Here is a 12,914-nt window from a genome sequence, read left to right as displayed (position 1 = left end):
TCACTGGGTCACACAAAGGCTATACTGGGATATATATTGTATCACACATATATCAAGAAGACAAAAATGCTATTTAACATACACATGTTCTCCCATCACACATACACAAAAGAAAAGTATCTAAAGGACTATAGCTGTTTCTGCCTTCTAAGGGTATTAATCATATCAGGGAAAAAAAATCCTTGAATAAATATCTGAGTTGGGCAATCATTAAGGAAAATGCTTTCATTTGGAGTCTCTATCCATGTTTTCTACTGGTAAATTATACAGTCATCAAGGGTAAGCTCTTTATTTATCAGAAAACTTTAATAAGTTTGGAGATATAACAAGTAGGGCCACAGTTTAGATTCAGATCATCACAGTAAGAGCCACTCTTAAATGTGGCAGGCAATGCCCTAAGTCCTGTACTACAATGCCTCACTGAAAGCACATAAGACAACTCTTCCATACTCTCACCATAGAGAATAACCAGAGCATCGTCATTAAACAGCTTGAAAGTGACAAATCTTACACTTGAACATGTGCTCTAGCAGCCTGGCCCCTAACCAGTACATGAGATTGCCTCCTTAGGGGTTAAAGGAAGCAGAATCCTGTTTTATCAAGTCAGAGGGTCTGATTTTTTTGAGAGACAGTAGAGAGGAAGTGTAAGAACAGAGACCCACTAATATGGCCAGACTATTGAGTTCCACATGAAAAGATACCCAGTCAAAATTATTTAGTGGCAGGTATGACTGACGGGATTTTAAAAAAGAATAATTTTACTGAAATTTAATGAATATACCATTCAGTTCATCCACTTAAAGTGTGTGATTTACAAAAAGACAAAAAATAACAAGTATTGGCAAGGATGTAAAGAAAAAGGAACCTTATACACTGGTGGTAGGAATGTAAACTGGTACAGCCACTGTGAGTATGAAGGGTCCTCAAAAAACTAAAAATAGAAATACCATATGATCCAATAATTCCACTACTGGGTATTTCCCAAAGAAAACAAAAACACTAATTTAAAAATATATATGCACCACTATGTTTATTACAGCATTATTCAAAATAGCCAGGATACAAAGGCAGCCCCCCCCCACACACACAGTGGACTATACACAGACATAAAAAAGGATGAAATCATGTCATTTGAGACAACGTAGATGGACCTAGAGGATATTATGCTAAATGAAATAAGCCAGACTGAGAAAGGCAAATGCCATATGATTCCACTCATATGTGGAATAGAAGAAGAAGAAGAAGAAGAAGAAGAAGAAGAAGAAGAAGCAGCAGCAGCAGCAGGAGGAGGAGGAAGGGGAGTGGAGGGGAGAGGGAGGGGCAGGAGGAGGAGAAGAAAAAAAAAACGAATAAACAAAAAAGCAGAATCAGACCTATAAATACAGAGAACAAACTTATGGCTGCCAGAGGAAAGAAGGGTGGGGAGGGAGGGCAAAATGGGTAAAGGGGAGTAGGAAATACAAGCCCCCAGTTGTGGAATGAATAAGTCACAAGAATAAAAGACACAGCATAAGGAATACAGTCAATGATACTGTAATAGTGATGTAATGGGACAGATGATAGTTATACTTGTCATGAACACAGAACAATGTATGAACTTGTCAAATCACTATGTTGTACTCCTGAAACTAATGTAACATTGTGTGTCAACTACATTAAAATTTAAAAAATTAAATAAAGTGTTAAGATTTGGTGGTTTTTATTATATTCACAAAGCTACACAATGATCGCCAGAATCAAATTTAAAACATTTTCATATCCCAAAAAGAAACCCCATTCTGAGACGGAGTGACACATATTGCAAACCAAGGATCCACTCTCCATCATGTTTAGGTCATAGAAAATCACGGTAAATCAGCTTCCATATGAAGGACAGTAACATCTTATATCTGTAATTTGCATCATGCTTTAAAATATGTGTTCACATGTATAACTTCATTTGGTACTGCTGATGCAACCCTGTGCTGTTGTCAGTGGAATATTGTCCACACTTTATAAATTAAAACTCAGAAATATTATATGATGGCATTAACTCCTCACAGAGGAGAACCTAAAATCCAGCTCTCTTGATTCTAAATCCTATAAATCCTGTAACTTTTTTATTGATAGTTTTATAAATTATAGATAAGCCAAATATATCCATCTCTGAAATCCAATAACTTCAAAAACTCTCCCATGGCTCAAAAAGTAGTCAAACTTAAAAATTTTTATCTGAATACCTATGTTATTTCTTTTTCTATCACTGCTAGCCATCATGATGTCACTATACAAATGAAACACTTATTCATCCCTTTTCCCACTTATTAAGTGTCATTTAAAAAGTCTGGAGTTTGTGATATTATGATTGTTACCATGGTAATGAACTGCAATATCAAACTCTATTCATAAATCATCTGTAAGTAAAACAAACAAAAGAATGAGACTAAACACTGAGAGTTTCTTTTACTTAGAACCCATATTTAATAATAAAAATGTGTGCAAAAATTAAACATTTACTGCATGCCTACTATATACCAGGCTTTGTACCAGTTTCTGGTAATATAGAAACAAATGATACCAGTTTAGAGCCATTAGCACAAATTACTTTTTCAGCAGTTGCTCTTTCAACTAAGGCTATGGTTGAGTTTGCCACTATCTTGTTTCGATATGTAAGCTAATAAACTAAATATATAGGATACAACCAACCAATCATTCATCTTTAAAGACAATGCTATTAGTGCTCACTTCAGCAGCACATATACTAAAACTGGAACGATACAGAGAAGATTAGCATGGCCCCTGCACAAGGATGACACGCAAATTCGTGAAGCGTTCCATATAAAAAAAAAGAAAACAAAGATAATGCTATTAAATAATACTTAAATCCACTTAAGTATTTAATGAATTTTAAATCCATTAAAAATTTTCACAACGTGTTTTTCCATTTAAAAAAACAGGTTATAAAATAGTGTTTATAGTGTGATTATAATTTTCTTCTCTAGATTTTATTGTGTTCACCTAAAATGACATGATTCAGAGTTGAAGAATGCATTTGCTTTTTAAAAATCAACACACTAAAAATTTAGTAGCTGATAGAATGATATAACTGGAAGTCTTCAAATCTGGCAGCAGAAAGAATAGAAAACGCTTCTTGCTGAAAAGACCTCACCTTAAGCAATTTTCCACTAGATTATTTGATGGACTATTTGGAATTTTCCATTCCATTTATTTGATGAAGGCTCTTCAAGAGTCCCAGTCAATTAAAAACAAAGAAACAAGAAAGAAAAAACAACCCCAAAACACTTTCAGTTCAAATCTGAAAACATTTTCCCAGTAAATCAAGCTGCCATTGTAATGAATTCCTTCATGTAAATTTTCTAATTGGCTATCTTACCAAGAAAAGAGTTTTTTCCAGAGACCAAGCCTGGCTCCAAAGAGCCCCACCAATGCTTCCTTTTCATAGCAACGGGGCTGAGAAATGTTTGCTCCAGGATCACAGCATTGAGTAGAAGACACTATTCTGACTCTTCCGCTGTCCTCAAGTTTCCTTTTAAGAATGGAAGGTAAAGGTAAAAGATAGGCTGGGTTCAAGAGTCCTAATAGAGAAAGAGCAGACCCTGGACTTCAGACCCTAAGTTCTCAGACCCACTAAAAGCTTATAAACCATCATTACTCATGAAACCCACATAAACAAAGACTATTTATACTTTCATTTCACAGGTAGGGATAGGACTGACTGCTAAATCTAATATTAGTTTAAATAAACCAACTGTGTACTATGTTCCAATAGTACATAAATAACTAGAGAAAAATCTAAATGAAACAGTGTTTTATTTATTATATAAGAGGAGGGATATTTATTCCTAAGAGAAAATGGAAAGTAAAGGTATCTAGACTATTTTTTAAAAACTGAGGAACATCAAACAATGTATGTTCTTAAAAACTCTATAAATTAGGAGATAAAGTCACCTGCTAAGAGTATGAAGGCAGCGCTAGGGTTGAAGTTAAGGAATTCAGGGGAGAGCAAAAAGATTTAGAATAACTAGAAAACAAGAATTGTCAAATAGCTATGAAAACCCATTTGAGTTTGAATAGCAGGTATCTGAAGAGACCAATCAGCATGGTTTAGTAATTTCTCAACCAATGTTCAGGAGCCCAGAGGAGCAACTAAAAGATGTATTTTTGGGTAAGCTAATCAGATCTGAACTTTTGGAAGGAGAGCCCCGAAGACGGTCAAGGAGGGAAAAGACTGGGAAGTCTAGGGGGGTATCATCAACCTAATCCTATGCTAAGAGTAGGCTCAAGTTTTAACAGAAGGCAGTCAGGTAATTAGGAGAACATAAAGGGATAGTAACTAAACTGCCACTTCTGTAGGCAGAAAGGAGTTGGTAGATAGTAAGTAGGTTGTGGTCAGAGTTACAAAGTCTATGGTTTTAAAATACTGGAGAATAGCTATAGTGAAGCTAAGCTCCAGGGTGTCATTATGGGAGACTTATGTAGAGCTAAAAGTCAATAGTTTAGTAGGGGCTGAGGAATTGTAAGGGTGAGATATTAGAAGGCACATTAACTAGAATGTTAACTCACCCAGGATGATGATGAAGCAGAGAGCTACTTTTTGACTAACCTATTAGTCAATCCAAAGAATTTGAATTTTGTGCTGGAGATGTGGTGGGACAGAGTTCATGATGATGAAGATGAGAAAAGACAATATAAATGTACACTTCAAAGGGGAAGGATAGTGGGGTGCCTGGGTGGCTCAGTTGGTTAAGCGTCCAACTCTTGGTTTTGGCTCAGGTCATGATCTCACGGTTTCGTGGGTTTGAGCCTCACATCAGGCTCTGTCATGACAGCATGGAGCCTGCTTGGAATTCTCTCTCTCCCACCCTCTTTGTCCCTCCCCCCTCACACTGTCTCTCTCTCTCAAAATAAATAAATAAACTTTTTTTAAAAAGGAAGGATATTCAGTGGGGACAGAAACTACATGTTCCTTGGTAGTGAGGAGCAGAGACATGCTGATCCCTACTCCTTTTATAAAACGTTAAAGAAATTGCCTGGTGTAACATTAAAATTAATGAGCCCAAGAGCCAAGAAAATGAAAAATAACCATTCACACATTTTCCTTATTTTTCCCTTGTGTTGCTCTTTCGATGGCCCAATGAAAATAGCATTAAAATTATATCATCTCAACTCAGAATAATTATTAAAAAAAAGAAAACTATCTACAATACCTTTTCAAAGTAATGATAACTAAAACTGTAATAATAAAGGCTTTGAGGAACTGGTACTATTCCTGAAGAATTAGTCAAATATTGAGAGGGTTCCCTGATTAGCTCCTATTTTTCAGATCTCAGCTCAAACACAATTTTCTCACAGAAATTCCCACCACCAAGACTTCCTCATAGTAGTCATCATTTTATTCTTTTACATTTGTTTGACTTTGATGAACACCCTCCTCTGCACTACATTGTAAGTTTCATAAAGCAGTGATTTTAAATTCTTTATTCTATATATACTCACTGTCTGTCAAATTGCCCACTACAGTGAAATATCTTTTGAGTGACTTAATGAATGATATTTGTCTAAATTCCCTTACGACCCTAAACCAGGCAGTTTAGGTTTTATTCCAAGATTTTAACAATCAGATTTGGTATATGGGACATACAGAATTTTAAAAATGCAGTTATAAAAAAAGTGGTAAGATCAAGGGAGGATCATTGAAATTGGCCACTTAACTGTGTAGTATTTAAAACTACTTGGTCATATCTTAAAATTATAAGTGCATTTTTATGATGATGGCATTTTTGCACCAAGTAAAGGAAGATGCTAACCCACATCTAAATCCCACTTTAGACATAACTACTGTAACTACTAGGTCCTTCTAGAGCCAGTATGCACACGCCAGACATACACATTCTGTACCTGCCATGTTTCCTCTCCCCTGGTTTTGGAGAAACTGATGTTAAAGCCTATATTGGCGAGACCAAGGAGTTACATAGCTAATAGACATGTTTCCTGAGTATGAGCATTTTAGTAGTAATCTTAGGTCTGAATCAAAGGTAGAATGTTTAAGCTAGGATGAATGAAAAGCAGGTGCTGACACAGGGAGCAATGGGGAGATAGTTTGAAGAGATGCTTCTTCAATTAGTAAATCATTACTGAGTAGGCATCTCTGACTAGAGTAATTCAAAAAATTCAATAAAGAAATAACACAGGGAACATATAGCACCTGACTCCTCTTGTTTTAATTGGGTGTGCACTCTGATATTGATATTGTTTAATTGGATCAGGTTGCAATAAGACTCCAAGGTAAACATATTTTAATGTACACAAACAGAGCTTTAAAGAAAATTATCAAAATTACAGTAATCACTTAGCAACCTAATATCTTTCCATTTGTCTCTACAACAACTTGCTAAGGTCTTAAGCAAATTTAGATGGCTAAGTTCTGAGCTAAGTTGTAAATTAATAGTTATTTTGACTTTAAAATACCACTCCAAGTTTAATTACATTAACCATATCTAATGTGTTTATTTACACAGACATCAACCTCTTGAGCTATTTCTTGACTTGGTGACATCTGAATCTACTTTTACATCAGCATTTCTTATTAAGGATAGCCAATAATAATAACTAATTAAGGTACAAGGAGCCCTGCTAATGCAAACTGAAAAGTCTTTAGTGTGAATGAGATTCATTAGGTTCACTGGTATGACGCTTAATGTTAGTATCATAATAGTTTCATTTTTTTCTTTCTTAAATCATTTAACTTAATTCTACTGTAATCTGAGAATACACTGAAAGATTCCCATCCTTTGAAACTTGTGCACCTTGCTTTATAATTCATCATATGGTCAATTTTGCTAAACATTCATGGGCATTAAAAGGAAGATAAATTCTGTCATTGTTGATTCTGTGTTCTACATAGCTCAGTTATTAATTTTGTTGTTCAGATCTCTTGTTGTTGTTTCTCTGTTGGATAAATAAATTTTAAAACTAGAGCCAACTGATTTCTAAGAAATCAGTAGTAGGGGTGAGATAAAGAAAGTTTGTTGTCTCAAGGTTGTCTCCAAGACTTTTGGTCTGAGCCATGGGAAAGATAAATGGCAATTAAATGAGATGGAGAAGAAAGAAACGAAAAAGTTCACATGACTTACATCTTCCTGCACATCTGCTGTCACTGTTTCTCTACTCCACCCCCTTCTCCCCATATCCTGAAGGACTTGATGCCAAATGAATATGCAGAGATGGTATTTAGCTACACTATAGGATAAGCTAACACACAAGATGTTCCCTAACTTCTCTTCTCCCCTTCTCATAGTGTTTTCCCATGATGTGACCTATGAAAGAGGCTAATCTTCTAACAGACCCAGGAGAAGTGAAAGGGAGCTACACGATATTTCATGAAAACCCTCTAACAGAAATGTGATTCATTTCATTATACAGAAAGGATAAAATTGCACATAAGCAAGTATTTCATTAATTTACTTGAACATTGCATATCCTTAACATATACCATAGCTTGTCATCCATAGATGCTGCAAAAACATAATGAAATGACATTCAAGCTTGTATAAAATGTCAGAAAGGTTTAAGGCCATTTCTCTACACTAATAGCCCTCACAAGTTTATTTACACCTCTGTATAGTTTTTCATTTCTATAGTAGTTCAGTGCCTAAACTGAACTCAGAAATTTGAGGACCTTCCAACAAAAACTGAATATATGTGAACATGAATAGACAGACATTTAATAAAATCCTTTGAAATAATTATTCAATTTCTAGGTCAGCCAGGTCAGGTCAACATTGATAATTCAAAGATGTGATGTGTCATGAACAAAGACATAATGTTGACAGCAGTAAGCAGTGATGGAGCTGATATTTATGATTCCCATTTTATTTTTTTTAAGTCTTTCTAAACTAAACTAACATGATGTACTAATCTCTAATAAAAACAAGCCTAATTGCCTCTCATTTGGATTACAATCATAAAGGTCTGTTTTTTTTACATAAAAACACTGCTCATTCTTAGATTACAATGTATTCATAAACAAACCTCTATAAGTTATTTGTTTCTTTTTTCTAGTTAGAGAGAATGTAGCATTTCATTGCATGAAACTGAACTCAGGGATTAAACCTAAATGGATTCAAATTGGAGGACATTTTGTTTTCTATAAATATCAGGATGACAGTAGCATTTCCATTTTAAGGCAAAAGGCAATGAAAATAGGAAGTAAATCAAAATTTACATAAATATTACAATTTTATTATTTTTCTACCCAAAGCTGTATTATTCTATTATATGAAAAAAATCAACAACAGAAGTATTTAAGAACTCACAAACCTTAGAACATGTTTGCACTTTTGTGTTGTTATGTTTTCTGAGAGCTAATAATAACATAATTTTGTGTCTGTGGACTCTCTTGCCTAGAGTTAACACTTGAGTAAAAGACTGAAATTCAAAAAGTTCATACAAACATCCCAAACACAATTCTGAGAATCATTCCACTGAATCACCTCATGAGTTTAATACATGAATATAAGTGGTAGCATCACATTTTGTTCCCTGGACCTAAGCTCATTAAAGCTCAATTTTATTTCACACTGGAAGAAAATGAATAGAAGGCTACATTTGTCCTTAAATAACTCAAGTAAATTATCTTAAAATGATTCAGTCCTTCCTTGTTTTTATATCTTCCTTTCCCTCTCTTCCCCCCACCACATACATCCCCCAAATGAAAGCAATCTTACAGTCAATAGCTTTTTTTGTTCTTAGTCAAAAATATAGTAAACTTTGCTTTGGGTGGTTATGCCAAACAGTGGAGCCAAGAAGTAAGAGAAATAGACATAGGACTAGAAAGTCATCTCAAATTAAATTAGAGTGTTTTAACAACCTAAATATGCTCTAAAATCCTCTCCAAACTATCTTAAGGATTGGGGACTGCTCTCATCCCACTGTAAGCAGCCAACTTTGACAAGTCATGATCTCACAGTTTGTGGATTCAAGCCCTGGGGGCCCGGGGCTCTGTGCTGACTGGTTGGAGCCTGGAGCTTGCTTTAGATTCTGTGTCTCCCTCTCTCTCTGTCCTTCCCCCGCTTACTCTCTCTCTCAAAAATAAATAAACATTAAAAAATAATTATAATAAAAAATAATTATAATAAAAATAAAAGTTCCCACTTTGTGTCTGGATAACATTATCAGATTTTTATTTTCAAATTGTTTCTTCCATTTCCCAAGTAAAATACAAAAACACAAAAACATAATATCACAACAACACTGAGAACAAAATTGATGAACAACTTATTCTTAGAATCTATTGCAAGTCCCATGGATAAGTCTGAGAATCACAATGGATGACAATCTCAATATTTTCTAATTTTTTTTATTTAGTTCCTCTCTCCTGCTAGGTTATATTAGGAAAATAACATATTAAATTATATTAACAATGATAGAAGGGAAAGAAAGTGAGTTAAGTTATGGGATTTACGTCATGGGAACTCAAATAACAACATGCAATTATGGAATCAATTAGATACAAAATAAATATTTTTAATTTAAATATAATACTAGTGAAATTTTAAAATAGGACATTTACCATCACAAATACTGGGGAAACACATGACATATTTAAAAAGGCATAAAAGAGAGAAATGCCAAAGAATTAATAAAAGAATCAGAAAACGCAACAGAACAGATATACCTATTGCAATCTAAATAACTTAAATTATTAAATCTAAATAGCTTAAATTATTAAATCTAAATAGCTTAAATTCAGCACTGTAAAATTATTTTAAAGAATATTAAACAAAATGGCACAAATAAACTAAAAAGAAAAATGATAGGTCAAGATATATATAATAAGGTAAATACAAAGAAAGACAGGTAATGATAGTAAAATTGAACAAAGGAAAACTCAAGTAAATACATTATAAATATAAATAAAAATAAATAAATAAATTGATAAATATTCATAATAAAGTTATGTCTATTATTAAGAATGTTCCTGTAATGGATAATTTTCTCATATAATAACAAATATAAAATCTATAATACACTTTGATGTTTATTTAGTTTTGAGAGAGAGAGAGACAGAGTGTGAGCAGGAGAGGGGCCGAGAGAGAGGGAGACACAGAATTTGATGCAGATTCCAGACTCTGAACTGTCAGCACAGAGCCCGGGGACTCAAACTTACGAACTGTGAGATCATGACCTGAGTTGAAGTCAGATGCTTAACCCACTAAGTCACCCAGGCTCCCCAAAACTACAATACACTTTAAAAATCGACACAGATGGTAGCATTAGAAGTCTATAATATACCCTCCTTTGAATTTCAGCAAATTTAGTAGGCAAAAACCGAGCTACTGAGGATGTTAATTATATATTGATTTAGATTATTTTGTTTTATAGATAATACAGAGTATATTGTATATTGCAAATATTATGCTTTTAAAATAAAATACATAATTGCAAAATCAATATATTTAACTACATGAAATATAAAAAACAAAATTAGTAGAAAAATTAGAATAATGTTTAACATAAATAATACAGAAAGGGAATTAATTTTGTCAAAAATCTAAATTATTATGAAAAACACTAGCAATCCAATAGAAAAATGAGCAAAGGACTATTACTCAGAGAATATAATTTTTTAATATAAATAAATTTTAAGTTTGCTATTCATCAAAGACATATAAATTAAATTAGCAGTGAAACTTGGGGATGCCTGCTGAATAGGTCCAATTTTTAATTACTAAGCCAAGTAAGAATGTCATAGACTGACCAGTCTTTTATATTGCTTATTTCTGGGAATAAGTAAAAAAAACTTGAGACTTGATAATGTTCAACACTTCTTTTTTATCAGTAAAGAGTAGCCCTGTGGAAATTATACTAAGTACATAAAAAAATGTAAGCACAGAAATGCTCATTGTAATATTATTTATGAAAACAAAAATATCTAAAACAAATTCATGATCTCTTATCTGAAACCCTTAGAGAGGAATTTTTGGGGAATATATCATTTTTTTTTTTTGGACTTCATAATGCATAGACTAAGCCCCTGCAGCTTTAGGGCAACACCCCATAATCTATCAATATTTATTCCTGGAAATATCTCCCTTTAAATGGAATAAACACAGGGGCACCTGCGTGGCTAAGTCAGTTAAGCATCCAACTTCGGCTCAGGTCATGATCTCATGGTTCATGTGTTCCAGCCCCGTGTCGGGCTCTGTGCTGACAGCTCAGAGCCTGGAGCCTGTTTTGGATTCTGTGTCTCCCTCTCTCTCTGACCCACCCCCATTCATGCTCTGTCTCTCTCTGTCTCAAAAATAAACATTAAAAAAAAATTTTTTTAATGGAATAAACACAGATAGTCAATAGCCTCACATCAGTTTTGGTGAGTCTTGTCACCAAGTTAGATCTGAGCCCAGGTGCCCTCAGATGAATTCCAAAAACACTTTTATTTTCACAGCTGTTTGGATTTTGAAATTAGAGATAAAGGACTAGAGATAAGGAATTTTAAAATTACAGAAAAGGGAACTCTACTGATGGAATATTTGAAGCATCTTTACATTATGAAGCATCCGTATGGCAGAATACAACTTAGCAAATAAAACTAGAGTCTAAACATTCTATAGGACAAGGAACGTGTCTTTTATATAGAATTGGTGGAAATGTTAGTGTTTGAAATTGTATATATACAGTATAACTCCAAGTTTTAAAAGTATTTATGTGCAGGGGCACCTGGGTGGCTTAGTTGGTTAAGGGACTCTTGATTTTGGCTCAGGTCATGATCTCACAGTTGTTAGTTTTGAGCCCCACGTCAGGCTCTGCACTGACAGTGTGGGGTCTGCTTAGGATTCTCTCTCTCCCTCTCTCTCTGCCCCTACCCCACTTGCCACACATGCTCCCTCTCTCTCTCAAAATAAATAAACCTAAAAAAAAATTACATGCATAAGGCGATGCAGATAAAATACCATTAATGTTAACAGTAGTTCTCTCTCAGTGTTAGAGTAATGGTTGATTTTTCTGTTTTATTTACAAGTGTTATCTGTATTTTCCAATTTTTTAGATAATGAGTATGCATTCCTCTTAGTTTAGTTTAGTTTAGTTTAGTTATTTATTTTGAAAGAGAGAGACAAGTGCATTAGTGCAGGGAGAGGCAGAGAGAGAGGGAGAAAGAGAATCCCAAGCTGACTCTGCACCACCAGCACAGAGCCAGTGTGGGTCTTGATCTCATGAATTGTGAGATCATGACCTGAGCTGAAATCAAGAATTGAATGCCTAACCAACTGAGCCATCCAGGAACCCCAAATTTCTTTTATCTTAGAAAAAATACATGGCTTAAAAGAAACAAGACAATGTGGAAGTAGCTATAATGTAACTTAAAATCATTCTTGTGGGTTTAAGGTGCTATTATTAGGATAAATCTAAGCAGGTATTCTTTAATTCATAGGATGATAAAAGTATACATTTAGGGGGAAAAAACCCAAATCTGAATTTCTTGGCTGTCAAGATGATTGATAGGAATAGTAGTTAACTACGGAATGCTTTGGAATCACTATTCCTAAGAAAATCTAAATGATTTACAACTCCTGCCTTCATGCTTTTATTTATCATAATGATGTGTTTTATGTTTCAATTTCTCCTTTTTTTAAATTCATTTTTAGTAACCTCTACACCCCGTGTGGGCCTTGAACTCACGACTCCAAGACCAAGAGTCACATGCTCTTCGGACTGAGCCAGCCAGGTTCCTCCCCCATTTCTCCTTTAGAAGAATGTTGATAAAATAGTGATGGCATGGAATAGGGAGAGTAAAAGAAAGGGAGTAAGCAATAAGAAATTAGCCTCAAGATTCTTTCAATCCTTTTTTACTGCTTTCATCCTAGAATATGGGGAAATGATAGCACAAGAAATTATTAGCCTGTTTGCTCAGTAAA

General features: G+C 34.3%; 1 non-coding gene across 1 annotated transcript; it reads left to right on the top strand.

The window, feature by feature from the left end:
• The first annotated feature begins 2,716 nt into the window (after positions 1–2,716).
• On the top strand, positions 2,717–2,823 carry LOC132682494 (U6 spliceosomal RNA). Its single transcript, XR_009611683.1, has one exon. It is a non-coding gene; the product is annotated as a U6 spliceosomal RNA (small nuclear RNA).
• The last annotated feature ends 10,091 nt before the right edge of the window (positions 2,824–12,914 follow it).

The sequence above is a fragment of the Panthera onca genome, chromosome A1, assembly GCF_046562875.1.
Source record: "Panthera onca isolate mPanOnc1 chromosome A1, mPanOnc1 haplotype 2, whole genome shotgun sequence".
Taxonomy (NCBI): Eukaryota; Metazoa; Chordata; class Mammalia; order Carnivora; family Felidae; genus Panthera; species Panthera onca.
Note: the sequence above shows the minus strand (reverse complement) of the source record. Positions and strands in the feature narration are given on the sequence as shown.